The following is a 21,072-nucleotide window of genomic DNA, read 5'->3' on the forward strand; positions in this document are numbered from 1 at the left end:
AAAAATACTATTCTCCTACAATCTATTATCAGTTGCTTATATAAATTAGTGAGATAAAAGAAATGAAGTCTGTAAGATAAAATTTTGCTAAATGACAGCAAGGAAAGTATGTGAAAGTACTAGGCACTAAAAATGTAATAAAACAAAGCAATTAGGAAATTGTAATGATTTTGAGAAGCATCACCCCTATGGGAACAGACATATTAAAGAGAGTGCTTCCTGAAATTTCTAATACCCCAGCTTCCTTTAAAGAAATAAACAAAATTGTACACTGCGTAATAACTGTATGAGATTAATAAGCAGAAGAATCCAGTGATTATTGTTAAAGAAACACATACACCTTAATTTCTTTCTGAACATTTTTTTCTTATTTCAAATTTAATATTTGTATTTGCTATGCAATACTCTATGCTTTGCTTTTGGCCCAAAATATTTTCCCTGAAAAATCAGTCTCTTTCTATTTCCACATTAAAACAAGACTAAAGAATTCTATACCCTTTTTTTGATAAATCTATTAACTACAGATTTATTTTTCTATTCAAAGTAATGATTCCTACAAAGTAAAGTTTGCATTTTTTTAAAAATTATTCCACTTTACGTTCTGGGATACACGTGCAGAATTCTATACTCATTTTGCCCTACACAATTGCATTAGAGGAGGAGTGAATGATGCATAATGTGGCCTAACATACAGCCTCTTTTTGGCCTTTTAGCAAGTCTCATTATTAAGATAAACAACCACTGCAGTTGCACATTGAGGGTGCACAACATGTACTCTTTGTTACTTTATGAATAAGGTTCATGACCTAACATGTCTCCGGAGGAGGAGTTGAGTAAACTTATTTTAACTATTCAATCAGTCTGAACCCTTTTCTGAATCAGAGTTGTCTTTTCTCTCTCCTGAGATTTTCTTAATAAAATGCAAATAGAAGGAAACTTCAGTGTCATCTTCTCCCTAGTTGGAAGTGTCACTTCACCTCTAATCAGGGTGGCAGTCTCATGCAAAGTTTTGGTTCTTTCAGCTAAATACAATGAGAGCTAAAATCTCTAATGACAGAAAAGAAAAGAAAAGAAAGGCATTTCTAATATGTATAGTTTTGAAAAGTTAATTGAGACAATATTGTAAGTTGTTGTAAGTTTGGCAAAGAAATTCAATTTTAAATTGAATTGAAATTAAATATGAATAACCATATTCCCATTGAATGTAAGTATAATTACTATTACAAACACACATAAACTTCAATATATAATATATTTAATCAATATTATTCAGACTTGCTCCATGTTAAAATTATGGAGATTCACTTAAAATTGTTTCTTATAATAATGAGAAAAAAGTGTTCAGAGAAGGATCATTGATTTGTGAACTCAATTCTGGAACTCCTTGGTTTTAGTAAAAACTTTATAATAGCAAGCACTGGTGATATACTATTGGATAGAAATAGATTACAGTTTCAAACTTGCCAATGAATTTTGACTAAGATAAACTCATGTTGTTATCTGAGCTTTTGCTTAGTTGTACAAACTTTGGAAAGATAACTGACGTAATTGAGTCTCAATTTCCTCATCTTGTTAAGAGGATTAAGTGAGTACCTGGTTCATAATATTTGCACAAGGATTTGTTAACTGATTTATCCCATGACCTAATTATTCTGCTCTGAATCTTGATTTTGTTGTTTAATTATTGATAACTATATGAATATTTTAAGTCATCTACCTTTCTCTTTCTCTAAGCTAAGTTCTCCCTCTGCACCCATTCTTTGAATAACTTCTCCTTTCATCTTGCATTTGTAGGTTACATTTTCATTAATCAGCTAAATAAAACTACATTTCTCTCATCCAAACTAACATCTGCCATCCATCAATAGGGGTAGTTCTAGAGTCACTGCAATCAGCTTAGAGTGAAGTCTTTTTTTTGTTTGTTTGGTTTTTTGAGACGGAGTCTCACTCTGTCGCCCAGGCTAGAGTGCAGTGGCGCGATCTCAGCTCACGCAAACTCCGGGTTCAGGCCATTCTCCTGCCTCAGCCTCTCGAGTAGCTGGGACTACAGGCGCCCGCCACCTCGCCTGGCTAATTTTTTGTATTTTTTAGTAGAGATGGGGTTTCACCGTGTTAGCCAGGATGGTCTCGATCTCCTGACCTCGTGATCTACCCGCCTAGTCCTCCCAAAGTTCTGGGATTACAGGCGTGAGCCACTGCGCTCAGCCGAGTGAACTCTTATTGCTGAAAAATCCTTCCTAAATCTCCACTGATTCAATTTTTTTTTTTTTTTTTTCTCTAAAGAATGCTTCAAAAGCCCTGGCTTTGTCCTACATCCATTCATCCAACTCCCATTTTCATCCCAGTCTATTACAATCTGACTTCCATTTATACAAGTGTAATTGAATGATAATGAATAACATTACATTTTTCTCACACTACATTCTCCTTATAAATTTTTTTCATCCACATCCGTGCTTTTGCAAAACACCTATAAGCAGATCAACAGAGCTATCCTGCAGGTTCTAGAACATATATCACACTTCATATTTGACATTTTCACTTGGATGTTACTCAGGCATGTGGCAAAAGCTGAAATTTACAAAAGTAATCTCTTCTTTGTTAGCAGGGGTATATTCTTTTCCTATGTTAGCAAAATATGAAAATTGTATTTTAAATGGCCAGTTTTCTTTTCATTATCCTGAAGCTCAATAAAATACAATATTGTATCAGTTACCAAAGGTAGAGCAGCAATTATTTATTACTTCTCACACATTTTCATGTCAACTGGGTGGCTCTTCTTGTTTATGATTAATCCAAACATTCATTTATAGGTATTTATGGTCAGTTCCAATTTAGAATCTCTCAGATATTTGGAGCTGGGTTGGTTGGGCTTGATCTTATGGTGGAGGCAGAAGAAAAGGAAGGAAGGAAGGAAAGGAGCATGGCTTCTGGAGGTCTGGTCTTGGAACTGCCATGGTGGTGTTTTCTCTGTATTCTATTAGTCAACCAAGTCACAAATTCAGCTCACATTCAAGGAATGAAAGAAAAGAATCCACCCCTTGATGAGAGAAGTTGCAAAATTATATGGGAAAAGATTCTGTATACAAAAGGGGAGTAATTACAGACATTTTGCAAACAATCTATCACAATGACACAACTGACTGTTTTCTTGGAACTTTCCTTTCTTGGATTTAAAGGCATCACTAATTCTTTTTCTACTTTAAACTCTGAGGCTATTAACTTTTCTCATTTACAGGGTTTCTGCTAATAATCTCTCTTTGTTAGTTGTGCTGTTTTTCTTTTTCTTTATTTTTTTCTTCGAGCCTCATATATTTCTCCTTTGTTCTCACACTACATTCTCCTTATGGATTTTCTCATCCACATCCATGCTTTTGAAAAACACCTATAAGCAGATATCACCAGAATTTGCAATCATGGCTGAAGGTGAAAGGGAAGCAAGAACCTTTCTCCATATGGCGGCAGGAGAGACAAGAGTGAAAAGCGAAGTGTGACGAGCCCTTTATAAAACCATCAGATATCATGAGAACCCACTCACTATCACAGGAACAGCATAGAGGAAACTGCCCCCATGATCCAATCACCTCCTGCTGGGCTCCTCCTTCGACACATGGGGATTATGAAAATTATAATTTGAGATGAGATTTGGATGGGGACACAGAGCCAAACCGTATCATCAATCTATCCAAACCACGAATCTACCAAAACTACTTCCTATGTCTTGATACTTTTGATTTCTCCAAGAAGTGATCAATTCCCTGGATTACTAAAAAATAAATGTATTCTAGTTGGTCTTGGCCATCTACCTTTTACCCTAGTTCCTGTACCACAGAGACCTAGAGATTAAACATAAATCTTCTTATCGGCCGGATATGATGGCTCACACCTATAATCCTTGCACTTTGGGAGGCTACGGCAGGTGGATCACGAGGTCAGGAGTTCAAGATCTCCCTGGCCAACATGGTGACACCCCGTCTCTACTAAAAATACAAAAATTAGCTGGGCGTGGTGGCACGTGCCTTAGTCCCAGCTACTCGGGAGGCTGAGACATGAGAACCTGGAAGGCGGAGGGTGTGGTGAATCTGAGATCCCAACACTACACTCCAGTCTGGGTGACAGAGCAAGACTAGATCTCAAAAAATAAATAAATAAATAAATAAATAAATAAATAAATAAATAAATATAAAAATCTTACTATCATTATCTGCTAAAATACTCTTCAATGACTTGTTAGGAACCTCAGAATGAAAAAACAAGCAACTTAAAAAAACCACCAAACTTTAGCAAGTTTTGTACGATCTGAATACAATTTAAGTCTGCAACTTCTTCCTGTACAGCATTTTTCTTTTCTTATGCTTCAATCCTACAGGTAATATTTCAGTTCCTGAAAATAACTGTCTTATTTTTTTCTCAAAAATCTTTACATTTATTCATTGCTCCTTCATGCCTCACTTGTAAACCAGTTTAGGTCCTTCCATTATCTCAAAGTTTTATTGCATTGCACGTATAATTAGTTTAAGTTTCTCTTTTCTGTTCTTTTTTAATTCTGTGAGTTTCTTGCTCATCAATTTCTCTTCAGCGTTTGTTACAACCCCTAAAATATCTGCAGTACTAAATTAACTTGATTGTTAATGAATGCAGTTATTAGAAAATAATATCTTAAAATAATTTTGCATATAATTTTCTAGGTAACCTAGGAAAGCAAAATTTTTTCAGTGTCCAGTTTCTCCATAGTTCACAGACATAATTTCTAGAACATAATTTCTAACAGTGGCAGTCATGTTTAAAATTAGCTTTGAGGACTTAAAATATAGAACACCCTACTTTCTGGTATGACGTTAAAAGGGTTTGTACTTTTAATAGTCTTTATATCTATTTTTATTTCAGAAAGCCTTTGGGTATGGCTTTTTTATAGTTTTGGATGATCTCAATACTGTAAAATTTAACTTTATTTTACCTTCCGTAGAATTCTAAGTTGATGTTATATAATAAAAATATCTTTTGAGTGGTCAGGAATATTTTACCTGTTGCTTTTGAAATTACTGTACAAAAGTAAGCAATAAGAAATCTACATTCAAATTTTACATACTTCAAGAAAATTTCAGAAGCTTGTTACCTTCAAATATTCTACTGCCAAGTATTTCAAAGTGGGTTCTGGATAGCTTTAAGTGATGATGTTTCTAATCTGATGGTGTTATAGATATTTTCAGCTTTCTTTATTCTTCTCATTTCACTCTCTCTCTCTCTCTCTCTCTCTCTCTCTCTCTCTCTCTCTCCCCCCCCCCCCCTTTTGTTTACAGTGAAGGACAACCATCCTTCCTTAAGGCACCACTGCATTAAATAAAATCATCTGTTTAGTGTGAATATTAATACAAAGGACAAAGTTAGCTTTGCCACAGTAGTGGCCTGAAAATACCTACCTAATGCTTATTGTTAGGCTAAATGTTCCACAGCCAACCGAACTCAACAACCACAATTGAATTAAATGGATGAAAGATGGAGAGAAGGACAATTTACCTAAGAAAATAATTAAAATGAGTTCTTAGAGCTTAACCGAGGTAGACTTTTATCTTTTTAAATGCCCAGGAAAGTCAAAATTATAAATGAGTAAATATATGATGTATGCTAAAAAAAAATAGAAGTTTGTTTTTTGTATCTTTGATTAAAAAATGTATGCATATATATAATTACCACAAAAAGTAATTAACATGAAAGGCATGATCAAATGTTGTTATATTTGTTTAGCATTTTGATATTTGTTTTGTTATTGCTTTTAGACTTTGATATCTGTTAAAAATCATATTTAATTGTTTATACTCATAACATATTTGATGTGGCTGATGGTTGGTAAGTATGAATACGTAAGGATTTTATGTGTGTATAAAATATGATTGAGACAATTGAGAAAGGGATTTTAAGATTATATTGTTTTGTTACTCACCATCTTAACTTTACATGACTTTTCAAAAAATTTAAATTATTTTCAATAACTAGATATTTGCTATCCCTTAAAATGTCAAAAGGGATGTCAAAGATCTCAAGTATTTCAAAAATATAGTTTCAAAACAGAAAATTCAGAGAGATAATTTCATCTTTTCCATGTCAATGGTAAATATAGATAAAAGATGTAAAATTATTTAACACATCTCAAGTGACATTGGGGAAGTTAATATTCAATAAGCTTTTTTTTTTTTTTTTTTTTTAGATGGAGTCTCTGTGCCCCAGACTGGAGTGCAGTGGCGCGATCTTGGCTTACTGCAAGTTCCGCCTCCTGGGTTCACGCCATTCTCTTGCCTCAGCCTCCCGAGTAGCTGGGACTACAGGTATACGCCACCACATCCGGCTATTTTTTTTGTATTTTTAGTAGAGACGAGGTTTCACCGTGTTAGCCAGGATGTTCTGAATCCCCTGACCTAGTGATCCGCCTGCCTCAGCCTCCCAAAGTGCTGGGATTACAGGCGTGAGTCACCGCGCCTAGCCAATTAAGCTTTTAAAAAATAATTTACATGGCCTTTTTGCTCCTCTTTGTAAAAACTATTTTACAATATGAATGAACTAAAAAAGTACAAACTAAAATCAGAAAATCTACATAGACAAAAAGTGAAAATAATAGTAAATTGCATGATTAAAATTAAAGCTCAAGCTGATTAGTAACATGGGGAGGGTTGAATAGCAGCAGGACTCAGTATATTTTCCAGGATTTATAATTCACCAAACAGAATCAATATCACCATAAAATTTTGTGCAGAGCAATGGTCAATATATTGGAATATGAGCTTAGATTTTCTATACCAACTCTTCAAACACTCAGAGTCAGTTTTTCATTATTATATCTTAATATGAATTAATTTTCATGAAATATACATGTATATACCCCACCCACATATATAAACAGATATGTATACACACACACTTTTAAAATTTATTTCATGTAGATTTGCAGTCCTTCTAGGCTATTTTTTAAAATTGAATCACTTTTAAAATATTATTTTACTTTTATGTAGCCCAGTGTGAAAATGGCACACGTTAATTTTCATTATCATAAGTGAAGATACTGGAACTTATTGCTCTTCAATAGTTGATTTTTTTACCCAACAAAATGTGAGTAATCTAGTCTCTTTGTGTGTAAAACTTAATGAAGCTGTTAAAAGTATCCAGATTATCCTAACCTTTTAAATTTTTTTTTAGTTTTACAAGCTTTATAAGAAATCTTAGGCCTTAAGTTAGCTAACAGTATTAGAATGGTTTTACTCGCCATTATCCTGCTGTTGCTTTAGTCTTGGACTTCCTAGTCATTTATTCATTGGGTCATTTATTCACTGGGTATAAAATGAGGCATTGTTGATATGCACATAAACAAAGCACACAGGACTCCACCCTTTATAGTGCTTACTATCTAGTGTTCAAGACACAGTACTAAAACACAACAGAAAGCAGGATGTTAAAATGTAAGTACTCACTGCCATATTAAGGGGTTGTCTAGTGCTCTGCAAACACAGAGGGGATTTAAGGGATTGGAAAAGGCTTTCCAGAAGCAATAATATCCAAATAGGAAGCATAAGGATAAATTGAAGTTTTCTATCTCGAAAAGTGGCATATTTGGGGAGTTTTAGCATAATGAGAGATGAGGAAAATAGGCCCAGAAAACGAAATGACGTGTTTCAGGATCATTATGTAGAAATCATTTCTTCTTGTAGGAGACCAAGAAGCTTGGTAAGTCTGAATTCCCCAAAGCAGGCTTACTCCATCATTTCTATATTGGTGAACTGCATCTTTGCGTGCATGTGTGTGTGTGTGTGTGTGTGTGTCTGTCTGTTTCTGTGTGTGGACATGAAGCATTCTTGAATTTTCTAAAGACGTGTTCTTTAAGAATGAGGATCATGATTTTCTATTATATTATCAATTCTATTTGCGTGTAGCTTAGTGACAATCAATTTGATGCTTCTTGTGGTCATATGCACCTTCCTGAAAATCAAACTGTCACATTTACATTTCAACAGAAATGTGAAAATTGTGCCGTTTAGTGTATAGTGTATTTTCTGATGGGATCAAGTTACTGAATTATTTGTGATGCTGAACATTTAGCCATAGCATCTCACTAATCCCAACTTACTATTTGAGATGCATGTTTGAAGCTTATTTTAAAAGCAGAAGCACATTTGTTGCTACAAAACAGTCTGACCTAGCAAGGCCAAGGAAAGAGAGGGAGAAGCTATCTTCAGTGCCTTTCTCCACTTTGACCTAGAATGGAGTATTGAGAACACCTTGAGAGAAATGAGAATGGATTTCAGAAATTTCATTGTCATCAGAAATCGGCAGCTATTTTACTGTTTGTCTTTAAATTTGCCAATACTTTATTTTTCTTGAATTCAGAAATCTAGGATTTATTTCAGTAATTTGATGTTCTTACTCCAGAATAAGATAACATTTGATCTGGTCAAGTCAGCCAGAAGTCTCCAGTTTTATTCCTATAATCTTTATACTACATTATATTGACTACAAAGTTCAGAAAATTCTATTTTTTGTAACAACCATTAGAAACTTCAAATGCTTTTAGCTAGTACTTACACACGACTGCTATTACATTTAGATATGCTTTTGTTATTCATTGGTATAATTTTTTTTTAAGAGATGGGATCCTGTTTTGTCCCCCAGGCTAGAGTGCAGTGGCATGATCAGGGTTCATTACAGCCTCAACCTCCCAGGCTCAAATGATCCTTTCACCTCAGCCTCCTGAGTAGTTGAGACTACAGGTACGAGCCACCACACAAGGTTTTTTGTTTTGTTTTGTTTGTATTTTTAGTAGAGATGAGGTCTCACTATGTTGCCCAGACTGGTTTCAAACTCTTGGGCTCAAGCTATCCTCCTGCTTTGGCCTCCCAAAGTATTAGGATTACAAGCATGAGCCAGTGCTCCTGATCCAAATATCTTATTAAAGCTAAATTAAATGTATCATTGGAAAGTTTAAATTTTATTTTATACTGCATTTAAATTCAAAAGTGCTAGACTATACAGCATTACTTCTATATCCACTAGAGTGTTTATCGTTTTGATTTGAATCACTAAATCAAAATTACTTTTATGAGAGATGTTCTTTTTGGGAAAATATCACTAATGACTTGTAAAAAGTGAAACATATCATTTGGGTTAGTTGTTTACTTTCTAGTGAAATTTGTTTTGTCATGTAGAAATACTTTGAAAGTTTCCTTCAGAAAAATGTGACTTTAACTATGTGATTGCATCAAATCCTATTGTGGTGAAAACAAAACAGTTGTAAGAATTGACCAGTTTAAATTATGGAATCCTAACAATTTTGCATTACCAATATTTTTCATTGAAAGATACTGTGTAACTTATAAAGTATTATATTTATGCAAGTAAATTTATACAGAAATATGTAGAAGCAACAATTAGAACAAATAGTGTTTCAATATAGTGTAGCTATAAGTGGCTTTTCTTCTAAATGTGCATAATAAATAAAATTTTAAGTTATTTATTGCTAACTATGACACTGATCTTTCACATTTTTGATCCACAGTAAATTATGTTGAATGAATACATTTTGTAAAGTTGAATAAATAAAAAGAGATCACAGGCTTTTATATGAAGGAAACAAAACATTATAGTTTGTCTGAATATAGTGATTTTATTGGCAGAAATTCATACAGAATTTAATGTTTGGATTATGGTGTGTGGATGCAGGAAGATTATGTTCTATGCTTTTTTTCCCAAACTTAATTGATCATGAAGCATTTTATTTGCCAATGATTTTATAATGATAATGGGAATCTCTCTTTGAGAAATCTTGGCAACATATTAAGTGGAAATAAAATAAAGTAATTCCTAAAATTTGTATGAGATAAAGAAGTATCAATTTTCTTTCTGATTAAAATTTGTTACCTATTCTGCTATTCTTGTTTTGAGAAACATGTACAATATTTTAAAAGGGTAAATTTATTTGAGGTGCATTTGGGGTGACCTCCATCCAAGTCCTCTCTCTAGAATTAGTACTCAATTCAAATACCAACTACAACCAGTTTTTTTTCTCTCAAATGATATATGCTCAGTTCATTTTTATTAACTGGAGTTTTGAAACAAGCATCTAATTTGTTACATGATAAATAGAGCTAGAAAAAAAATAGTAGAGAAAAGAAAAGCCTCTGTTAATTTTCTCTTCTATCCCCTACAGCAGAAAGGCCATAAATGAAGTATTTTAACCTCCTTTCATGACTAGAGCACTAACTCAACCTGGTCCCCGTTTGACTTTGCATGATCTATTAAGGTCAAAGATATCTTTCAGAAAGGATGTTACACCAAACAGGTCTACTATGTGATCTCATGGGGAAAAAGTATGTACTCTTATGCCCCAAGACCCAGTCTTAGGCAAAATCCTCCATCATGTCCTCGTTCCCAGGGACCCTATTTCAACGTTACTACTCAGAAATAATACAAGAAAAAAAAAGAAGTTTCATGATGGAATTAAGTGCCAGTCCTTTCCAACCAATTTTTGTCCTTAAGGATGTCAGTTTGTCTCTGACTTTTTATTAGTAATTTTGCTTCCTGGTGGTAAATTGAAAGGTTAGAGCATGAAGTCTGCTGTAATTTTAGAGTTCAAGAAATCAGAATGTGCTCAACATTACAGCTCTCTACACTGGGGCAAATTATAAATGGACATTTGTACATTAAGGATCTAGATTTTAATTGTCTGTATTAAATGAGTTTACTGATTTCTTTAAATTCATAAAATACATTATTTTATCTATTAAATGACATTGGAAAGAACTGTATTTTAAAATTTGGCATTTTGGAATCATTATGAAAATTTTCGGTTGATTTAAATATGCTATATATCCTTCACGTTTAAATATGCAGACAATGGCTCAACAATGCTCCCTTTCTTTTTTTGTTTTTTGAGACAGAATCTCGCTCTGTCACCCAGGCTGGAGTGCATTGGCGCGGTCTCCGCTCACTGCAGTTTCTGCCTCCCGGATTCACACCATTCTCCTGCCTCAGCCTCCCGAATAGCTGGGACCACAGACTCCCGCCACCAGGCCTGGCTAATTTTTTTTTTGTTTTGCTTTGCTTTGTTTTTGTATTTTTAGTAGAGATGGGGTTTCACTGTGTTAGCTAGGATGGTCTCGATCTCCTGATCTCATGATCCACCCACTTCGGCCTCCCAAAGTGCTGGGATTACAGGCGTGAGCCACCATGCCTGGCCCCAGTGTTCCCTTTCTGTACTGCTGATGTTGTCATAATTTATGTCAACATGTCAGTTCTTTGTGCCTTATTCTGTGCTCTTAAGCCATATGTAGAAACATCTGATATTGTTTTGTATATATAATATATGCAGTTTTATTTTGAAGATTTTTTTTTAATTCAACTAACAGATATTACTTTGTATATTTACTTCAGGCCAAGCACTGATACAATGAAGTATGCCTTTATTAATCTTTCCTACAATTTTGTTTATCATTCATTCACTGATGACCCCCACCCAACTCCAACACACACACACAAAAGAGGTAAAAGGAACGTGCTTTTCCTTAGGCTGTAAGTCTTCCTCAATAGTAGTCCATATGCTTGGGTAAAGATGCACATATGCAACTCACAGTTGTCCTAAATCCCTTAATACCCTCTAAATAACTCAATATTTCTTTTAAGAGTTCATTCTGCCTTCTCAATTTATAATTGCTATGATTTGAATTTTGTTCCTCTCATACATTAAAATTTAGTTGCCATTGTAACAATATTAAAAGGTCTTTAATAGGCCTCTACCCTCATGAGTGAAATTGGTGACATTTGAAAAGAGTAAGTTTGGCTCTCTCTTGCTCTCGTGACTTTTTGCCTTCCGCCATGTGAAGACAAGGCAAGAAGGCCTTCAAAAGATGCTGGCCCTTTCATGTTGAACGTCTTAGCTTCCAAAACTGTGAACCAATAAATTTCTGTTAATTATAAGTTACTCTGTCTCAGATATTCATTTTAGTAGCACAGACTAAGATAATAACCAAACAGCTATTTTTACAATCACCCCTATATGCTCATAGGAAGACATGCAGTATAATTGCCATCAATCAAATATACCTGCTTGAGACTGATATTTAGAAACTGGCCAAGTGAGGAGATAGCAATGTGCATGACACCCATTGTATTGGGTGCAGGTAGCAGCAGAGAAGGTGCAGTTCTAGGATGGATGGGAGGTGGCAGCTCTTGACTGAAGCAGAGGGAACTTAGTTTTGGTATTGTCAGCAGCCTCAGTACTCTTGCTAGAATGGTGTTGTAGTGTAATTCTTGAATCATTCTGGGAAGCTCACCCTAGAGCTTCAGCAAAATTTTAAAATCTTCTCACTAATGTCAAATAAACTCTTAACTGCTTAATCTAGCAGGAGTAGATTATTTGACTCACAACTAAGAAGTCTAATAGAGCTCAAGTGACTCAACCAGATGTTCTAAGAGAGATCACTGGACCTGTGCTAAAAACCATTCAGTGTCTCTCATGGCCTTGGCCACACTGAGTGCTCATTATAAGCATTTGTCCACATTAAAGACAAATTATAAGAATTTTGTTTAAATAGTTGAGATGCGAGATTTTTATTGCCTCTAGGTGAGCCTAAGCAGTCAAAGTTAAACCTGGGGAAATGTAAACCTCAGGACCATGCTTGCTTCAGAATAAAATGGGGGGGGGGGCACAGAAAAAAATAATAATTTAAGAAAATCATTCTGCGCACTTGATCCAATTTTGTCTCAAATCATACATACCCCTGGAATTTTCACTTATGAAATTCAACACACTTCCTTTTTTGCTGAAATAATTTTGCTCTGGTACTCTGCCATTTTCCATAACATTTCTCAATATTACATATATGAACCAATGCTATAGAGGTGAATATAAGGAGTTCTTGCTTTTGAGCTATAGGGAGGGCAGATTTTAAAGCAAGGAACAATGTAATGTCTGCTAGAGTAAAGGTATTTCCAAAGGTCCATGGGGGGATAATAGGCTTTTGTAGGGAACCTATAGCCACTGGAAAGATTATTGGGAAGAAAAATTTATTGCTCTGAAATGAACTGTCAAAAATAAATACAATAACTACACTGACAAGACCAGAAAAAATGATCTGGAAAGACTCAAAGCAGATTACAAAATTTGTAGAGATAGAAATTATGTAACAAAAAATAATAGTTGAATCATGTAACCCAAATCCTCCTAAGAGGCTCCCACTCCCTCTACTTACTGCTTTAGAGTAATAATGCACATTACAATGCATTTATAATTTCCCTGAAGTTCAGTCGGTACTCTCATTGATTATTCACAGTTCATAATTAAACACAAAAGCTCAGAATCATAACGCACAGAAGTGAATGCTTGCTCATCTTATGAAAAAGCAAATCAAACAAATCTTGTACATTTTCCCTCAAAATCTCAACAATTATTGTTTCTTTATTAAGGTAAAACAAAATGTCAAATAAACTTTCAAGACCCACATTTCTTCTTAAAAGATGCAATTGTATAATTAATCACCTGAATCATCACAAAAGATTGTACCGTAGTGTTAAACTAGCTTAAACATCTTAACTTTGCAGATGGAGTTTTCCTTTATCAAAAGATTGAAGTGTCCTCTTGAAAATGTTGATTGGAATAGAAAATCCATTAAAAGTGTGTGGCTTCCCAACGTGTCTTGGTAATAAACAATATTCGAGGCATTCTTTTAAGAAAGAATCCTCCCAGAATGAATAGAGAATTATTATTTTTTAACAGTGATAATGATCATTTCTATTAGAATACATTCCTTCTAGCATGAAAAGATAATGAAAGAGGACAGCAGTAGGCAGATTGATACGTATCTGTGCCCTTAAAAAAGGATGTGTATTTTTTTTTAAAGAAAGAACGAAGTATGTAGTAGGAAACTATTCAATTCTATTTTTATAATATAAGATAAATTTAACATAAGAATTTAGGTGAAAATGCCAAAATATGAATAAGCTATAGTCTTGATAAAATTGAAGAGACAGAGAATAAAAGGCAGAAAGCTAGAGGGAGAATAAATAGATGAATAAAATAACTTATTTCCTAAGAACTTTACTTGAGACAGAAATCACCAGAAATATTGAAATGTCAAACATGGATAAATAGGACACTAGCATTAGGGATGACGGGATGATTCAGATAGGTAACATTTAGCAATATTTTTCATTAGGATATGAATTTTACTGAGGAAATGTGAGTTCAGAGAGGAGCAGATGACTTTTCAAAAAGCTTCCAATCAACCAATAACTTAGCAAAATAAGTTAAGAAGAAAAAATAAAAACTTGGATTTATAAGACCTCTTTCTTCCAAGAGACTCAACATACTTTAAATATTGCTGCCCTTTCCTTTTCAGACAATAGATGACAAACTGCTTACTTTTACAGGTAAATTCATTCTTCCCAAGCATTTCAGATCACTCATTAGTGTCTCATACTATGAACAAACCTGAGATCCCTCACAGATCTTCCTACTGATGAGTAATTTACATAATCTTCAATAAGGTAAATTAAGTTGCACCTATAAACACTGGAATTAGAGAGTGTATCTGTATAACAAAATACATAATTCTCAGTGCTCACTTACTACATTCTAAACAGTTTATATGCTGACTCATTGAATCTTCATGCTAATATTATGAGATAGCTACTATTGTCACTATTAGTTTACAGATGAGGAAAATTATGCACAGATAGGTTAGCAAGTTTTTTGAGTCCAAGTACATGGCAAAACAGGATCTGAACCAAATGTCTAGATCCCATGTCCTTAAACACGATGCCACATCCACTCTCATACATTCTAGATTTGGTCAACTATAGCATTAAAAAATAAAGACAGAATAGCATAGGTTCTTCTTGGTCATAGTTCCTTTTAAATGGAAAAGAAAAATATTTTTTAGAACACTCCTAACAGAATCCCACAAAAGAGGATGGCTTGTTTACCCCTGACCCAATGACCAGTAAATGTTAAGGGAACTATTACAAATGACTCATCTCAACCCTAATTTAGCCATGGACCATTTACTGGGGTTTGACACAATGTCACAGTATTAAAAAAAAAAAAAACCCTTTTCACTTTCTCAGATTCCCTCATCCACCTTCTTCTTTCTTTCTCTTGGCCAGTGCTCTATTCCCTTCTTGTCACACTTCCACTTTCAAGTTTTGAGGAAATACGGGGTCTGACTTCCAGAGCAGCTGCTGGGAAGCCTCTGGACAAACCCAGAAACATGGAGGATTTAGCGCTCCATGAGATAAACTTTAACCAGTAAGAGATAAGAAAAGGAAGTTAGGAGAGAATCCAGTAGATAAATCCTCCTTCTTCTGCCTACAGTGAACTGCTCTGAGATTATTTCTTCTTGCCAATTTACCAAATAAATCCTCAAATGGATTTCCTACCTGTTGTGTCCCTCCATAGCTTCTTGTGAAGCAGTAATCCCTGCTGGCAACATGTTGAATAGCTTTTGAACTTTCGATCTTTCCTTGCCTCACTTCCTTTTTGTCCTCAGACTTACTTCCCTGACTAGCATGTCTCCAGTAATTATAATTTAATTGTCTCAGGCTCTGTTTTTAGAGGACTGGGGCTGATACGGCATCCAACTATATCGAAAGAATTGAGATTCCCTTATTAAGAAAAGAAAGGGGTGTTTGATTAGTGGGTAAACAAATGTCCATTGCATTGCACAGAATTTAGTGGGGGACCCTAGATCAAAACTTTGGTTTATCAAACTCCAAAATCTTATTCCTAAATTCTAAGCTAAATTGTATTAACAGAAGTACGCACATAGCCATTGAACTTTTTGCTACACAGATTCCAGGTAAAGCAATAAGACCAGGTATGACATTTCCTCTGGCTCCTGTCTATGATGGGGGAAAAAAGAGATTCTAAAAATCCTTTTCTCTGTGAGTTCTTACCTGCCAATCCTGGTAATTATTCTCATGTGAGAGTTTGATGGACATTTGTCTTTCTCTCCTTAGTAGCTATAATTAATGCTCTGTGATGCACAACAATCTCCTGGGATGAAAATCATCTCGGTTTTAGTGATTTATTGCTTCAGTTCACTAGGTGTTCCCTCATGAAGAGGTGGGGACTGAGTTATATAAAAAGCATGCACCTTAATTTATAGTCTGGAACAATATTATCAATCAGCCTGCTCTTATGCAATACAGAAATATTAATAGTGACAGAATTTCACCTCTAACTTTTGATTTTGGATTTGTCAATGTATGTCATTACTTATTTCTACCAACTACCAGTTAATATTCTCAGACCTCGATGACATCATAAATTTTATTAATTATTACCATCCCTGTGACTGACAAATCATTAATCATGGGAGTCAAGTGAGGACGGGCAAGGTTTTCAGTATCAGAGGTAACTGACATTAGTGTAACTCAGATTGTCATTTTATTGAAAGCAGTGGTTTTCTGTTCCTAAAAATAAAGAGAATATATGCATCAATTTGTAGAGTGTGAGACCCAGTTCTGTGTGGAACAAAAGAGGTGAATGGGGATCCATAAAGACCAGTGGGCAGTGACAGACTGGCCAGACAGTGACAGACTGACATTTGTAACTGGAGTGGGTTTCAGGGCTGCTATATTACCTGAGAGTAGCGACTACCAGAGACCTTTCCTTCCCATACAACCAGAACTTCATTGAGTATCATGCAACCTACACATTTTTACAAGGTTGAGGGACCACTGAGAAGAGAAGTTCACATAATCTCATCTAAGTCTCCAGGCATGAGTAGATTTCACTTCTGCAGGACCATCCTCTGATGATACTTAGGAACAGTATAGAAACGTCTCATTAAGCAGTAGTGAGCATAGTTAATGTTAGCACAGGTAATATGTGATGGTCTTTGGAATGGTGATAGTGACTCTGCCATCATCAACTTGTCTATCATGTAGGTGCCTTGACCTGGTGTTACATAGTCCCTGGTTCTGCGCCCTGCCTTTATACTGACTTTGATACACAAAAGCGGCATATAGTTGGACAGATTTTGCTGTGCACAGTTTTTCACATGAATTTCCTCAAATTTTCTCCATTAAGATCTCCTGTCCCAGTTTCCTTGTCTTAGCCCCTTCCTACCTTTTATATATTCACACACCCTGTTCAATTTTCCTCCTCTCCTCCTGATCACATAAAATTTGTCCAGAGAGGGTGAGTCTGCGTCAGTTTTCCTCTCATTTCTTTGTAATATTTTGTTAAACATTTAAATTCTGCCCTTTTATAAAGAACCTTATTCTCTAAAGCATGTCTTATTTTTACCAAACAAAACAAAAATGGATTCACAGTTTTTTTTATTTTACAGAGAATTCAAGAGTCTGTTTTGGAAGTCAAAAGTAAAATATTACCTTTCTTTTACATTAAATTCCTGCTCTCACAAGTCTAATTCTCTTCATAAGTGAATGTGAAAAAAAACAAAGATTAATATTTCACAATGTTTTCTTTGAAGTATTTAAATATGGAGACTTCCCTATGTACTTCTGTGTGGAGAGAAAATTTGCAAGTGTTGGTCCCGTGAAAGTTTTCATGACTCGAACATCAAGCCAAATTTCTGTATGCATTTCATTTCTCCTAACCTACTCCCCTCCTTTATCCCCTGTACTATTGATATTCCTCCACTTCTCCCAGTAATACACATTCACTGTAGACTGGCCATCCTCTACAAAACCTCTGAGGCTGCTCTGAATGACCACTATTGCTGTTCTCATTTAATGTTCTTTCTCTTGCCTGAATCTATACTTCTACTCAATTTATTGTACTCTTGCTTATTTTGTATAGCTGAACAGCAGGAGAAAAGAACTGTTGCAACCTTCCCTCTATTATATACATCAAGTGTCTGGAATGAAGCCTGTCCAGTTAAAGCTCTTGCTAAGTATTTGTTAAATGAATAACTTGATCTTGCAGGGTAAAGTTTTTTTCCAGTTTCCTTTCCTAGGTATTCATATCACCTGCCTGATTTCTACCAAAGGTAAATATTTGAGCTACTCCTAATGGTATTTAGTCATATATAAAATAGTATAATTGGATATATAATTGCATGTGCAAATATAAACATGTATGTCTGTATGTGCATATAATAAGTCTGTCAAGCATTATCTTGTAAGATAGCATGATATAGGTGAAATTCTATGGATTTTAGAATCACATACCAGGGTCATATTCCAACTTCATACTTTACTAGATCTCAGTACTTGGGGAAAATGTACTGATTTTTCATTTTATATATTATAAATATGATATAATACCCACTTAAGATTTCACTTTAATAGAACAAATGTTATGACACAGTTAATATCATGCTTGACATATTAATAACCATTAGTCCTTTTCACTCTACATAATATACATACACACTGTCACATGCATATGCACACATTGGATAATAAGGTCCTTGGAGAAAGAGATCACCATATTCTTTGCTCTCTCATAGTGCCATAGTGCCATATACAATACTTGGAATGTTTTTCAAATTCAACAGTGTGAATGTTTAATCAGGTGGATGTCAAGATTAAAATATTTAAGATTAAATTTACAACTAATACTTGAGGATTCTTTTATAGCATGTATTATAAAATGATTCTTTATTAAATATATAGACTTTATAGTCAAAGTATTAGGCTGATAGAAAAAAGCTAGATGATTATCATGTGACTCTAGAGATGGTAATGAGGTTGTATCTTGTTTGATGTTGAGTACTAGCTGAAGAACACATACTTTATCAACATTTTTATTTAAATATGTTTAAGCAGTTAAAACTAAATCACTAGTTTAGAAATTTGTGATAAGATTTTGCTTTTTCTGTAGTTATTATTATTAACATCTACAATACCTGATTACCCAGGAAGCCAACTAGATAAATATTATTTCTGTTTCTCAAGGCTCAGAAATTCATTATGTGGCAAGTACTGAGTGTCTTCTAGAGTGATGGATTGAACGGAATTTTATAACATTGTTATAAATATTATTTTATAAATATTATTTTCCAAATCTCATCAAGCCTTTAAGATCTGTGAGTCATAGAACTTTCTGAAAAATATTATAGATAGAAGAATCTGTTCAGCAAACACTATGAAGATATAGTCAGTCAAATCTAGAATGTGGAAAATCCTACAGGGAAGTTTCTGCAAAAAAAATAAATATCTTTAAAAGAGAATGCTATTAGAAATCTATGCATTCCCCATCAAAATTCCTATGGCAATTTTACAGAAATAGAAAGGGCAATTCTAAAATTCTTATGGAACTATGCAAGATCCCAAATAACCAAAGCAATCTTAACCAAGAGTAAGGCTGGAGGCATCACATTCCCTGATTTCAAATTACGTTACAACATTGTAGTAATCAAAACAGTATGGTAGTAGTACAAAAGCAAATATATCAACCAATGTAACAGAACAGAGAGCCTGGAAATACAATCAACACATTTTTGACAATGCACCAAGAATACACAACTAGAAAAGAATAGCCTTTTCAAAAATGGTGTTAGGAAAACTGAATAGCCCTATTCAAAAGAATTAAATAGGACCTTTATCATACGTCATACACAAAAATCAGCTCAAAATAATTAAAGAATTATGTAAAACTTGAAACAATAAACCTTCCAAAAGGCAGTGTAGGAAATAAGCTCCTTGACACTGGTGTCGGCAATGATTTTTTTTGGATATCAAACCAAAATCACAGGCAACGAAAGCAGGAATAAACACGAGACTACATTAAACTAAAAACAAACTAACTAACAAAAAATTCTCCATAGCAAAGAAAACAATCAACAAAATAAAAAGGCAACTTATGGAATAGGAGAGCATATTTGCAAACCATATATCTGATAAGGGGTTAACATCTAAAATGTTTAAGAAACTCCTACAACTCAATAGTTAAATATGCAAATAAAATAATCCAATTAAAATTTGGGCCAAGAACCTAATAGACATATAAGTTTCAATAGGTATATTAAACATTGCTCAAAATTTTAATCATTTGAGATACTCAAATTAAAACCACAATGAGATATTATCTCACACTTGATTGGATGGCTATTCCTACAGAAACAAAAGATAACAAGTATTAGGGAGGTTGTGGGCAAAAGGAAACCCTTGAACACTGTTGTTAGGAATGTAAAGTCATGCAGAAGCTATGGATAACAGTATGGAAGATCATCAAAAAACTGAAAGTAGAACGACCACATGATCCGTCAACCCCACTGCCAGGTACATACCCAAAGGAATCAAAATCATAATCAAAGATATATTTGCACTACTATGTTCATTGCAGCATTATTCCCAACAGCGAAGTTATAGAAATAATCTAAGTATCTACCAAAGAATTAATGAATAAATAGTTGCAGTATATGCATACAGTGGAATATTACTCAGCCTTAAAAAATAGAAGGAAATACAGTCATTTGTGACAACATCAATGTATCCAGAGGGCATTGTTATGTGAAATACACCAGTCACAGAAAGACAAATATTGTATTATCTCATTTATATGTAGAATCTAAAATAGTACAATTTATAGATGTAGAGAGTAGAATGGTGGTTGCTAGGAGATGAGGGAGGAAGAAATGGGGGACTGATGGTTAAGGTGTAAAAAGTTTCAGCTATGCCAGATTAGTTCTGGACAGCTAGTATACTGCAAGCTGCATATTGCTAGCAATAGTGTATTGCATACTTAACAATTGCTAAGAGTGTAGATCTTATGTTAAGTGTTCTTAATACACACACATTCACACACAAATACAAAATAATAAAATAATAATAGTAATAAGTAAGATTGGAGGAAACATTGGGAAATGATGGATATATTTATGGCCTTGATAGTTCTTATGGGTTCACAGAGGTATACCTATCCCCAAATTCGTGGACATATATAAATTAAATACATACAGCTTTTTCTCACTGAAGTAATTTCAAAAGATAAAAAATAAAAATAACAAGGAAGGATGTACTGCAGTGGAGCGATTTTAGATATTTCTTATATCATCAATAAAGCAAAATAATATATATTAATTATTAATCTTATTAATAATTGGTAATATTATTAATAATTAT

Source organism: Rhinopithecus bieti, unplaced genomic scaffold, assembly GCF_001698545.2.
Source record: "Rhinopithecus bieti isolate Rb0 unplaced genomic scaffold, ASM169854v2 scaffold_20206, whole genome shotgun sequence".
NCBI classification, from domain to species: Eukaryota; Metazoa; Chordata; class Mammalia; order Primates; family Cercopithecidae; genus Rhinopithecus; species Rhinopithecus bieti.